Below are 13,939 nucleotides of genomic sequence, written 5' to 3'. Positions count from 1 at the left end.
AATATCTGTGAAATTCGTTCATGAATCTTATATAACCGAGCAGGAGGACACTATGGGGTCTTCCTAGGGCGGAGGACCACACCACCACCACACCACCCCCAAACCCCATAATGTCCTCCACCCACACCTTGTTTGTAGAGAGGCTAGCCTCCTAGGTCTACCCCCAAATCCAAAGAATACATTTAATTAAAGTGAGAAAATGTGGAGGCAAAGGGAAGCAATCAAACAAGACAAAATAATAATTGTTTAGCTGTTAAACAAAGTCAAGGACCTTCAGTTCCCCAAGAACTATTATAGATACTATCTTGAGCCATATCCTTTGAACTGTTTTACAGATACTGAAACCCTGGGTGGAAGAAGTTAACTGTATGCTGCCCACTAGCACAGAGACCTCAGGCTGGTTGGAACCAGAAGGTTGATGATATGTCTCCTGATTGCTTCACCACCAACCAGTCAGAATGTCCACGAGCTAATCATGCACCCCACAACCCTCTCCCTCATCCTGTCTTTAAAAATCTTTCCCTGAAAGCCATCAGGGAGTTCAGATCTTTTGAGCACTAGCTATCTGGACTCCCAGCTTGGCGTCCTGCAATAATTGCTGCTCTTTCCTTCATCACAACCAATAGATTTGGCTTGACTAGAAATGGGCAAGCAGACCCAAGTTTGGTTTGGTATCGTCTTTACTATGGATAGATATAGCCGTAGTATGCTGTTTCATATCACTGTGTAGCATTCCATTGTGTGAACATACCACAGTTCATGGATCTATTTTTCTGATGAAGGAAATTTGGATTGTTTCTAACTTGGGCTGTTATGAATAAAGCCACCATGCACATTTTTGTAAAATCTTTTGGTGGACATAGCACTTTTTCTCCTTGGATTATGGCCAGGAATGGAATCTCTGCATAATGTGGCAGATATATATTAGTCCCTCAGTTGTGTCTGACTCTTTGCGACCCCATGGACTGTAGCCCACCAGGAGAATTCTCCAGTCAAGAATACTGATTCTGTTAAAGACAATATCTAGACAGAGGTACTCATTTTGTTTAGTCACTAAGTCATGTCCATTCTTTTGTGACTCAGTGGACTGTAGCCCACCAGGCTTCTCTGTTCATGGAATTTCCCAGGCAAGAACTGGAGTGGGTTGCCATTTCCTTCTCCAGGGGATCTTCCTGGCTCAAGGATTGAACCTGTGTCCCCTGCTTGGAAGGTATATTCTTTGCCTCTGAGCCACCAGGGAAGCCGATACTCAATGATGAGCAAGACGAAAAAAGAAACCACATGTGAACTATGGAAGCATGCTAAAAAAAAAAAAAAAAAAAGCCTAATCTAGGGTAAAGCTGAGCAGATATTAATTAAAAACTTTGTAGATACAATCAGACCTTTCTCCTCTAAGTCAAGTCTGCTTGTTGAAGTGGTTGATTCCAAGGCAGAGGAAGTACAACATGAGCCTGTATCATCTTGTGCCATAAAACAAAGGTGTGCTCCTTGAAAATATGTGAGTTATTTTCAAATATCTTTTGATATTAATTTCTAACATAATTCCACAGTGATAAGAGAACAGACTCTAGGATTTCAATACCTTTAAACCATGAAATTTTTGCACCTTGTTTTATGTCCCTGGATATGTCCCCTATTTTATAGTCTATGGGAACTTGAATAGAATTTGTATCCTACTGTTGTATGAAAATTGTATTTTCACCTAATTGTGCTTTTTAGGCCTACTGTATCCTTCTACTTTTCTTTATATTCATTCTATTAGTTTTTAAGAGTTTGATAGTGAAATTCTGACTAAAAGTCTTAATTTATCTACTTAAAAAATAATTGTAATATATAGTGGAACTGTATGTAACTCTGTTCTGTATTTTCCAAGTCTCCTATAAATGTGTTATCATACTTTCATAATTTAAAAAATAAAGAGACAAATAGAAAATGAAAACAGGAAGTACTCGAAGAATCTGAAACACCAAAATGTCGTTGACTGAAGGCTTTCTTACAAGCCAAATCTGAAACAATTTCAGCATCAAAATGCATAATTGTAGTAACAGACATTAGCCCATTAAATAAAGTAAGAATACACTATTTCATCCTGGCAGAAGTAAGTGAATAAACAAGTAAGTAGAAAAAGAGAGCTCACATTTACATAAGAATGCTGATTGATAAGTATAGAAGGAAAGTTGGAGTTAAAAATTACCATTTACCATCATCATCACTGTTTCAAGTAAGAATTTTCAGTTCAGTTCAGTCGCTCAGTCGTGTCCGACTCTTTGCGACCCATGAATCGCAGCACGCCAGGCCTCCCTGTCCATCACCAACTCCCGGAGTTCACTCAGACTCACATCCATCGAGTCAGTGATGCCATCCAGCCATCTCATCTTCTGTCATCCCCTTCTCCTCCTGCCCCCAATCCCTCCCAGCATCAGAGGCTTTTCCAATGAGTCAACTCTTCGCATGAGGTGGCCAAAGTACTGGAGTTTCAGCTTTAGCATCATTCCCTCCAAAGAACACCCAGGGCTGATCTCCTTCAGAATGGGCTGGTTGGATCTCCTTGCAGTCCAAGGGACTCTCAAGAGTGTTTTCCAACACCACAGTTCAAAAGCATCAATTCTTCGGCACTTAGCTTTCTTCACAGTCCAACTCTCATATGAATGTTAAAACAACTGGGAAAAACTTTGAAGAGTAATAGGATATTTATAGGGCTTCCCTGGTAACTCAGCGGTAAAGAATCCACCTGCAGTCCAGGATACACAGGAGACCTGGGTTCAATGCCTAGGTCGGGAAGATCCCCTGGAGGAGGACATGGCAACCCACTCCAGTATTCTTGCCTGGAGGATTCCATGGACAGAGGAGCCTGGGGCACTACCATCCATGAGGTCGCAAAGAGTCAGACACGACTGAAGTGACTGCGCACACACGCACATACTCACACACAGAGGATACTTATATAGTCTCAACACAGCTATTATTTGAAGCTATTTATATGATCTCAATTATTGGAGAAGGAAATGGAAACCCACTCATTTATTCTTGGCTGGAGAATTCCATTGACAGAGAAGCCTGACAGGTTACAATCCATGGGGTCACAAAGAATCAGACAGGACTGAGTGACTTTCACTTCACTTATATGATCTCAAAGTATCTTTCCAAAAGATACTTTTTTTTTTTAAACAAAGAGACAAATAGGGATTTTGCACTAGAGAAACCTTGCAGACACCACTTAATAGAGTGATCAAAGTTAATCTCATTAGGAATGGACAAATCCACATCATGTGCCTCCTGAGATGACTTACGTTATTTCTGTGGTATTCCTGAAAAAAATGCATAACCTGAATCTAATCTTGAAAGATAGGAGATAAATTGAAATTGACAAAAAAAATTAAACTACCTGGCCTGTCTTTTATTTTTAATATGATTGTTGTGAAATACAAGGACAGACTGAGAAAGATTAAAAATTAAAGGATATTGAAGATTTGTGAGAACTGAATGCTATGTGCTGCTATAAAAATGCATTATTAGGATAATTGCAAAATCTGAATAAAATCAGTAAATTAGATAGCACGGTATCAGTGTTAATTTCCTGCTCTTGATCATTTTACTATGGGTACATAAAGGATTCCCTTGTTTTTAGAAAACACACACTGAAATATTTAGAAATATATGTATCTGCCCATTCATGTGTTGCAGGGGCTAGAGGCTAAGAAACGACATTTCTTACAGTCCCTTACCAGCTGAAGTCTGGATTAGGTTTTGCAAATGAGAAACATTTGTGTAAAGTTAGAAAGTAGAAAAGTAAAAACCATTTCTTTTCTCTTCTGGCTCTGGCAACAGTTGCAGCTCAGCACCCTGAGCTCATTTAGTGATGGTAAACTTCTTGCTGTTCCCCATCTGGAGTAAACTATTCCTTCCCTGTTAACCCAATAATTTTGTAATCTTTTTGCTTAAAATACCTAAAATGGGTTCTGTATTCTTGTATGTTATACCAGCATAGATATCATTCAAGTAAAAGGCAACCCAAGCAAGATATTTTCAGCCATGAAAGGCCTCCAAGGAGACAATACCCATGAGCCCCTCTTGAAAAAATATGACTTGACAATGAAATCCAGCCAAATAAGAGTTGAATAAAAACAAATGACACAGGAAAGAACTGCATTTAAAAGATGGATGATTTAGAACAGAGTGAGGGAATCGGAAATGTTGTGGTAGGTGTAGGGCACTTAATGAATATAGGGTGGTTCTGCAAGACTATGTTGATAGGGTGACATTGAGCTTCATGAAATAAGGGAATGAGCTCTGGAGCTATCTGGGCAATGAGTCTTCTAGTCAGTTTATAAATAAAATGTTACACATTGAGATAAAACATCTGTCCCTGCTATCTGTATCTTGTAATTGAACTAGGTGGGTGTGGCACCTACTACACCTGATGGCAGTATGCTAACTGCAAGAAACAAGTGAGCAAGTCTGCGGTGGGAAAACTGGAGAGGCAATCATCAGAGAGATATATTAATAAAAAGAGTTCTGTGGCGGCTCTAGGCTCTGCATTTTTAACCTGTCAGACATTCCATCAGACTTCCTGATTTCATCAGACTTTTTTATTTAAAGCTAGCAATATCTCTTGTTTATAGGTTTGATGACTTCCAGATTCCATTTCTGTCTTGTAAATGGTGAAGATTGGATTTACTTTGCCTAACTTGTCACCTTTACATCTCCATTTTCAAACTCGTTTGCCTACTATGGTCATTATTGCTTGGGGTGGGGATGTAGGTGTCTTTTCGTTTCAGTTCAGTCACTTAGTCATGTCCGACTCTTTGCAACCCCATGAACCTCAGTACGCCAGGCCTCCCTGTCCATCACCAACTCCCAGAGTCCACCCAAACCCATGTCCATTGTGTTGGTGATGCCATCCAACCATCTCATCCTCTGTCGTCCCCTTCTCCTCCTGCCCTCAATCTTTCTCAGCATCAGGGTCTTTTCAAATGAGTCAGCTCTCCGCATCAGGTGGCCAAAGTATTGGAGTTTCAGCTTCAACATTAGTCCTTCCAATGAACACCCAGGACTAATCTCCTTTGGGATGGACTGGTTAGATCTGCTTGCAGGCCAAGGGACTCTCAAGAGTCTTCTCCAACACCACAGTTCAAAAGCATCCATTCTTCAGTGCTCAGCTTTCTTGACAGTCCAACTCTCACATCCATACATGACCACAGGAAAAACCATAGCCTTGACTAGACAGACCTTTGTTGGCAAAGTAATGTCTCTGCTTTTTAATATGCTGTTTAGCTTGGTCATAACTTTCCTTCCAAGGAGTAAGTGTCTTTTAATTTCATGGCTGCAATCACCATCCCCAGTGATTTTGGAGCCCAGAAAAATAAAATCAGCCACTGTTTCCCCATCTTTTTGCCATGAAGTGATGGGACTGGATGCCATGATCTCAGTTTTCTGAATGTTGAGCTTTAAGTCAACTTCTTCACTCGCCTCTTTCACTTTCATCAAGAGGCTCTTTAGTTCTTCTTCACTTTCTACCATAAGGGTGGTGTCATCTGCATATCTGAGGTTATTGATATTTCTCCCAGCAATTTTGATTCCAGCTTGTGCTTCCTCCAGCCCAGCATTTCTCATGATGTACTCTGCATATAAGTTAAATAAGCAGGGTGACAATATACAGCCTTGACATACTCCTTTTCCTATTTGGGACAAGTCTGTTGTTCCATGTCCAGTTCTAACTGTTACTTCCTGACCTGTATACAGGTTTCTCAAGAGGCAGGTCAGGCAGTCTGGTATACCCATCTCTTTCAGAATTTTTCACAGTTTATTGTGATCCACACAGTCAAGGCTTTGGCATAGTCAATAAAGCAGAAATACATGTTTTTCTGGAACTTTCTTGCTTCTTCCATGATCCAGCAGATGTTGGCAATTTGATCTCTGGTTCCTCTGCCTTTTCTAAAACCAGCTTGAACATCTGGGAGTTCACGGTTCACGTATTGCTGAAGACTGGCTTGGAGAATTTTGAGCATTACTTTACTAGCGTGTGAAATGAGTGCAGTTGTGCAGCAGTTTGAGCACTCTTTGGCATTGCCTTTCTTTGGGATTGGAATGAAAACTGACCTTTTCCAGTCCTGTGGCCACTGCTGAGTTTTCCAAATTTGCTGACATATTGAGTGTAGCACTTTCACAGCATCATCCTTTAGGATTTGAAATAGCTCAACTGGAATTCCATCACCTCCACTAGCTTTGTTCGTAGTGATACTTCCTAAGGCCCACTTGACTTCACATTCCAGGATGTCTGGCTCTAGGTGAGTGATCACACCATCGTGATTATCTGGGTCATGAAGATCTTTTTTGTATAGTTCTGTGTATTCTTGCCACCTCTTCTTAATATCTTCTGCTTCTGTTAGGTCCATACCATTTCTGTCCTTTACTGAGCCCATCTTTGAATGAAATGTTCCCTTGGTATCTCTAATTTTCTTGAAGAGATCTCTAGTCTTTCCCATTCTGTTGTTTTCCTCTATTTCTTTGCATTGATCACTGAAGAAGGCTTTCTTATCTCTCCTTGCTATTCTTTGGAACTCTGCATTCAAATGGGTATGTCGTTCCTTTTCTCCTTTGTTTTTCGCTTCTCTTCTTCTCACAGCTATTTGTAAGGCCTCCTCACACAGCCATTTTGCTTTTTTGCATTTCTTTTTCTTTGGGATGGTCTTGCTCCCTGTCTCCTGTACAATGTCACGAACCTCCGTCCATAGTTCATCAGGCCCTCTATCAGATCTAGTCCCTTAAATCTATTTCTCACTTCCACTGTGTAGTCATAAGGGATTTTATTTAGGTCATACCTGAATGGTCTAGTAGTTTTCCCCACTTTCTTAAATTTAAGTCTGAATTTGGAGTCCCCAGTAATCCAGAAGATGGTAAGCCATCTGAAGCCCTGTTGGTTTTATAGTGTCTCTTTTCCTATAAATAATTGAGGTCCTCATCCTACCATTGATCTTGGAAGATCTGTCAGTGTTTCCACAGCTAAATGCAGAGAAGTGGTGTCTTAATTGTTTCATTAGACAAATTTTATGGAAAAGCCAAGCTCTGTGTGGAGCAGCACACAGAGCTTTGCCTGGTCTGTTTCTGTTGACACTGTAGGTCAGAGCTTGGGAGCCACCTCTACCAGAAGGACTTCTTATGACTTTAGTCCTGATGAGGTTTCCTCGTAGACCCTCTCTTAGCCCCACACTGTTTCACTAGTCCCACAGTGCCACAAGTGTGGTATTAGTTCCGTAAGACTGAACTCATGTCCCCTGCAGTGGAAAGTGCAAGCAGAGTCCTAACCACTGGACCGCCAGAGAAGTTCCTCTCTTTCCCTTTTTGAAAGCTCTGTGATAACAGGGAATATGTTTCTCTTGTTAATTGTATTACCACCCTGACCACAGTTCCTGACACATAGTAGGTACCTAGTAAGTACAGTTTGTTGATTGAATTAATTTCCCGGATCCTTGGTCTTGTGATTATTATTCTCTAAATGAGTTCTTTTCTCATTATTAAAGAAAAAACAGTTGCTTAACCCACAGTGACTCCGTTTTTACACTTAAATTCTTCACTCTGTGTTTCCTAAGAACAAAGGTATTTTCTTCATAACAGTACAGTTATCAAAATCAGTACATTAACAATGATACCTCATCCACAGAATTTGTTCCCACTTAGCCAGTGTCCCAGTTTATGTGCTATGTAGCAAGAGAGGAATTTTATTTTTTCAGGATTCAATCCTAGAACACAAATTGCACTTAGTAAGTGTCATGTCACTTTAGTTTCCTTTAACCTATAACAGTTTTCCAGCTTTTCTTGTCTTTCATGACAGTTTTGAAGGATATAGATGTGTTATTTTATTGTATGTCCCTCAAGGTTTGTCTGATGTTGGCAGGAATATCACAGAACTGATGTTATATCCTTTTCAGTGAATAATACCATGGGATGTCTATTTCTCCCACTAGTGGTATTATTCATTATAATCACTATAATAAAGTGGTATCCATCAAGTTTGAAAGTAAAGTTACTCAGTCGTGTCCGACTCTTTGCAACCCCACGGACGGTAGCCTACCAGGTTCCTCAGTCCATGGAACTTTCCAGGCAAGAGTACTGGAGTGGGTTGCCATCTCCTTCTCCAGGGGATCTTCCCAACCCAGCGATTGAGCCCAGGTCTCCCGCACTGCAGGCAGACTCTTTACTGTCTGAGCCACCAGAGAAGCCCATCCATCAGGTTTACCTAATATCATTAGCAACTTGTGGGGAGGTTCTGTTTTTCATCATATTTCTCCCAATTAGTCTGAGCATTCATTGTTGATTCTTGCCTCAATTATAACTCCTATGGTTGTCAAAAGAGTGGTTTTCAAATTCATCATTTCTTCTATATTTGTAAGTTGAAATTCAGCCATAGCAGTTACCTAGTTATAAAAAGTGCATTTTGTGGACTTCCCTGATTGTCCGGTGGCTAAGACTGCGCTCCCAGTGCAGGGGGCCTGCATTCAATCTGTGGCTACGGCACAAGATCCCACGGGCCAGGCCTAAAAGATTCCACATGCCACAACTAAGACCCAGCACAAGCAAATACATAAAAAAACAAAAAGTGTACTTTCTTTTTTTTCTACTGTTGTTTCTATTAAGAGACTTTTTGAATATCGTACTAATTCTGCTTTATGTGTATACATACCTTACATCCTCCAAGCACCTGAATTATGGATGCATTATTTCTCATTGCAAAGCTCTTGTAGATTTTCTTTAATTGGTTGCTTGCTTAACTGCTCTGTAATCCCATGTGGGAGAGTCCTATTGGGTCCCAGAGGACCATGTATTAGAGAGCAAAGTATTGAACCTCTCAGAGACTCACTCTTTTTCCTGTCTGCTTGAAGGCAGGAGCTACTTCTTTATTCACTTTGAATCCCTAGGACAATGTGTGCAAAGTAAACCCACAGTTAGTGTCCGTTGAACCACACTATATCTCCTCTGTACCACTGTTAGTTCATTTTTTTCTTTTTAATTGATTTAAGAAAGAGCTTCTATTTTCAAATCTTTTAAAGGGTCCTCTAAATTCCTTTTGGGATCATTCCTTTTTTGTTTAGTCGCTAAGTCATGTCCAACTCTTGCAGCCCCTGGACTGTAGCCTGCCAGGCTCCTCTGTCCATGGGATTCTCCAGGTAAGAATACCGGAGTGGGTTGCCATTTCCTTCTCCAGGGGATCTTCCCAACCCGGGAATGAACCCAGGTCTCCTGGATTGCAGGCAGATTCTTTACCAGCTGAGCTATGAGGAAAGCTCTTTCTACACCGTAAGCTTTCCTTTTTTTTTTTCTTTCACATTGGTATGCTTCTACTTTCAAAAGTATGGTTTTATTTCTCTACCCTGGCAATTCCCTTTAGACGTTTATAAATACTTTTCAGATTTCTTTCCTGCTGTGCTGTTCTTAGTTACTCAGTCATGTCCAACTCTTTCTGACCCCGTGGACTGTAGCCCACCAAGTTTCTCTGTCCCTGGGGGATTCTCCAGGCAAGAATACTGGAGTGCGTTGCCATGCCCTCCTCCAGGGTATCTTCCCAACCCAAAGATCAAACCACATTGCAAGCAGATTCTTTACCATCTGAGTCACCCGGGAAACCCAAGAATACTGGAGTGGGTAGCCTATCCCTTCTCCAGGGGAACTTCCTGACCCAGGAATCAAACCAGGGTCTCCTGCATTGCAGGAGGATGCTTTACCAGCTGAGCCTCCCTTATTTTCTGTTGTGTATTCCTACTTTTTCTTTATTAAACTCATACTTTGTTGTGATTTTTTTGATAAATTAATACTGCTCTGAGAAAGGGAAGGATGGGGTGAAATTTCATTCCTGTTTGTTGAAGAGTCTGTGTTTTGTTGTTGCTGTTCCATGGACGCTGAAACAAATTTTTTAAATTACCCCTCAATTTCTACTCATTATTTAGGTTTGAAGGATGTACTTAAAATTCAGTTCAGCTCAGTTCAATTGCTTAGTCATGCCTGACTATGACCCCGCGGGCTGCAGCATGCCAGGCTTCCCTCCCTGTCCATCACCAATTCCCAGAGCTTACTCAAACTCATGTCCATTGAGTCGGTGATGCCATCCAACCATCTCATCCTCTGTCATCCCCTTCTCCTCTCGCTTAAGATTATTTATTAGCAAAATTTGGACTAGAAATGGGATGCCTGATCCCAGAGCTTAGGGCTTTGCTAATCAATACTTTCTTCCTGTAAAACAGCAGTGTCATATTCTGGAAATAAAACAAAAAAGCCTGGATGCTTTGATTTTAGCCACAGCTGTAATGAGGGTTCTATTGCAAGTTTAGATGCATGCTATCTAGATGCATGCATGCTCAGTTGCTTCAGTCATGTCCAACTCTTTGTGACTATAGCCCACCAGCCTCCTCTGTCCGTGGGATTCTCCAGGCAAGAATACTGGAGTGGGTTGTCAGGCCCTCCTCCAGAGGAGCTTCCTGACCCAGGGATCAAACCTATGACTCCTTCATCTCCTGCACTGCAGGTGGATTCTTTATGGCTGACCCACCAGGGAGATGTTCTCTGCATTCTACCCCAAATGTAAGCCTGCACATTCTGCTTTTCTACATCAGGTTAGGGAAGCCCTTTCTGTTCTCTGCAGAAGTACAATCCAGGAGGGTAGAGAATTAAAAGCTGTGGGAAACCCTCAACCAATGCAGGATGGGTGTGGGGAATTAATGCTCCAGCCTCACAATGGCTATCCAGAATTGGGGGCATGCTGTATGTTTCTCAGGGGTCCTTAAGGAATAAGCAGTGACTTCAACAATGGACCCTTATACCGACTTTTTCTTCTTTCTTGTCTCACTCTTGCTGATCCATCAATTCTGTTCCATGGAAACACTTTCTAAATAAACTAGCTGCACCCAAATCATTGTCCCCAAGATCTACCTTTGGGAGTGCCCAAACTAAGCCACCTGGAGGAGGAGGGCATGGCAACCCACTCCAGTTTTCCTGCCTGGAGAATTCCATGGACAGAGGAACCTGGTGGCTACAGTCCATGGGTTCACAAAGAGTTGGATATAATATGAATGCAAACTAAGCCAACAATTCATTCAACAAACATTTACTAAATGACTTTGTTGTTGTTTAATCACTCAGTCGTGCCTGACTCTTTTGCCACCCCACGGGCTATAGCCCACCAGGCTCCTCTGTCCACAGGATTTCCCAGCATAGAATACTAGAGTGGGTTGCCATTCTCATCCCCAGGATATCTTCCCAACCCAGGAATCCAACCCACGTCTCTTGCATTACAGGCAGATTATTTACCACTGAGCCACCAGGGAAGCCACTAAATGACTAGTCTATGATAAAATTCCTAGTGCCTGCTCTGAAGTGTATAACAGGGAGACCGAAAAGTAGAACATTACCTCAAAGTTACAGTCTGTTGTTGGAGATGCTATGTTAGAGGCAAGAACAGGATTATGCATCAAGACATGGGGTAGTTTATTTGGAAAGTGTTTCCACAGAACAGAATTGATGGATCAGCAAGAGTGAGACAAGAAGGAAGAAAGAGTATAATTAACAGATGAGCTAATTAATGAAATGTGAATCAAATATACAGCAACAACTGTATACCATGCAAATGACAACTAAAATTTGAGTTGATACCTTTGTATGCTCTGTATAGGGCTTCCCAGGTGTTGCTAGTGGTAAAGAACCTGCCTGCCAATGCAGGAGGTGCAGGAGACACTGGTTGAATCCCTGGGTCGGGAAGATCTCCTGCAGGAGGACATGACAACCCATTCCAGTATTATTGCCTGGAGAATCCTGTGGACAGAGGAGCCTGGCGGCTTACAGTCCATAGGGTCACAAACAGTCGGACACAACTGAAGTAGCTTAGCAGGCACGCTCTGTACAAGGGCTATGCTCTGCTCTTTTGTGGTTTGTAGTGGTATATGATATGATCCTAGGTGATACATGGATGGACATTTAAACATTTTTGTAGTTATTATGTTAATGTGTTCAGTTCAGTTCAGTCGCTCAGTCGTGTCCGACTCTTTGCGACCCCGTGAATCGCAGCATGCCAGGCCTCCCTGTCCATCACCATCTCCCGGAGTTCACTCAGACTCATGTCCATCAAGTCCGTGATGCCATCCAGCCATCTCATCCTCGGTCGTCCCCTTCTCCTCCTGCCCCCAATCCTTCCCAGCATGTTAATGTGTACTAGACTAAAAGTATACTTGACTTTTCAGAGCTTTATGGTTTAGGATGAGGCTGAAATTAATGAGTTGAAATTGGTTTTAAAGAAAAACATTGAGGGAATAATACCTGGGTGCAGATTGGCAAACATTGTGTGGGTGGTATGCAGGGTAATGAAATTTGGGGAATAGCGTTGCTGTAGGAAGAAAACCTAAAATGAAATCCCTGCTTTCTGGAAGGTCAACAGTGAGAGAACACTGGCCCACAAGCAAGAATTCACCACAATAAATTTGGAAACCAAACACAGGGAGAAGATAGGAAAACAGTGAGGAGCAAAGTGAAAGCTACGCTAGAGCTACCACCTCCATCGGAAGGCTATTAGCCTAGTCCAGGGGAGAGGTAATATCAGCCTGCATTAGGGAGTGTCTTCAGCAATGGCATCAGGTCAGTTCAGTTCAGTCGCTCAGTCCTGTCCGACTCTTTGCGACCCCATGAATCGCAGCACGCCAGGCCTTCCTGTCCATCACCGTCTCCCGGAGTTCACTCAGACTCACATCCATCGAGTCGGTGATGCCATCCAGCCATCTCATCCTCTGTCGTCCCCTTTTCCTCCTGCCCCTAATCCCTCCCAGCATCGGAGTCTTTTCCAGTGAGTCAACTCTTCGCATGAGGTGGCCAATGGCATAAGGACGAGTAATATATAATAGGTTCGTTGCAATCATCCTATGAAAACCTCGCTGGTTGCGAACCGCATGAAGTTGAAACCTGTTCAGCCAAATCCAGAGCAGCTTTGTTCACATATATACACAACCACACAAATGGAATGAGAGAGCTGAACTCGTCAGTCAGAAATTAGAATTAGAAGCATATTTTTATTTAGCTTCAACGATCAGAGCAGTAGCGTGAATTAATCAGATTCTTGCCCCCATTTTTTTTTTTTTTCTACTTGACTCAGCGGCTCGAGAAACGCTAACACATATACAGCGCTTTCTATGTCTCAGGCATGTTATAAGAGCTTTACATTTTCCATTCTTCTAACCCTTTATTTGACACAGGAGGAAACTGAAGCATAGGAGATGCCCAGGTAATGCAGCTCTGTGAAACAGCAAGGATTAAACTCAGGCGTTCTGGCTCTAGAGTGTCTATTCTTTACACTAGAATAAAAGAGTCGGATAATGCTGAAACAGCATCGGATCGTGAAACACTGTTACTGGTGGCACAACACTTGGTTCTGGGATCACAGTTTCTCCTTCTGTAAGACGGAGATAATAACGACGCTAGGAGTTTGGTGCAAAGAAGGAGTGAGATAATGAATGCGAAAGCGAACTTCAAATTATGTAGGTGGGTCCACACACCAGTCTTTTGGAATAATAAGAACGGGAACTCAACAAATTGTAACGAATCAGTCTAAGAAGCTTGTAGCGAGACTCCGCCCCTGACGCTCCTCCCTCCGCGAGCCGCAGGTGGGGCCGGCAGATCTTCTTTGCGCATGCGGGAGCTGCTGCCCGCTCCCACCTCTAACCCAGGCTGAGAGTAGCTGCCGTTTCTGAGAGGACGATTCGTAAGGAGGCCCCTGGCGCGGTTTCCCATTGCTCGTCCCTCTGCGGGCTTTGGCCATAGTTCAGCGGTGTCTAGAGGGTGGTCTGTTCTCGTCTACCTGCCTGACTTTCTGGAGAGGTACCTGTGGTTGCCCCAGTAGTCGGCTGTCGAAAGTGCCGGCCCCCGCGCCGGCGCCGGCTGCAGCCGGGTGGGAAGGCTCAAGATGGCG

Source organism: Capricornis sumatraensis, chromosome 1, assembly GCF_032405125.1.
Source record: "Capricornis sumatraensis isolate serow.1 chromosome 1, serow.2, whole genome shotgun sequence".
NCBI classification, from domain to species: Eukaryota; Metazoa; Chordata; class Mammalia; order Artiodactyla; family Bovidae; genus Capricornis; species Capricornis sumatraensis.
This window is presented reverse-complemented; position numbering follows the sequence as displayed.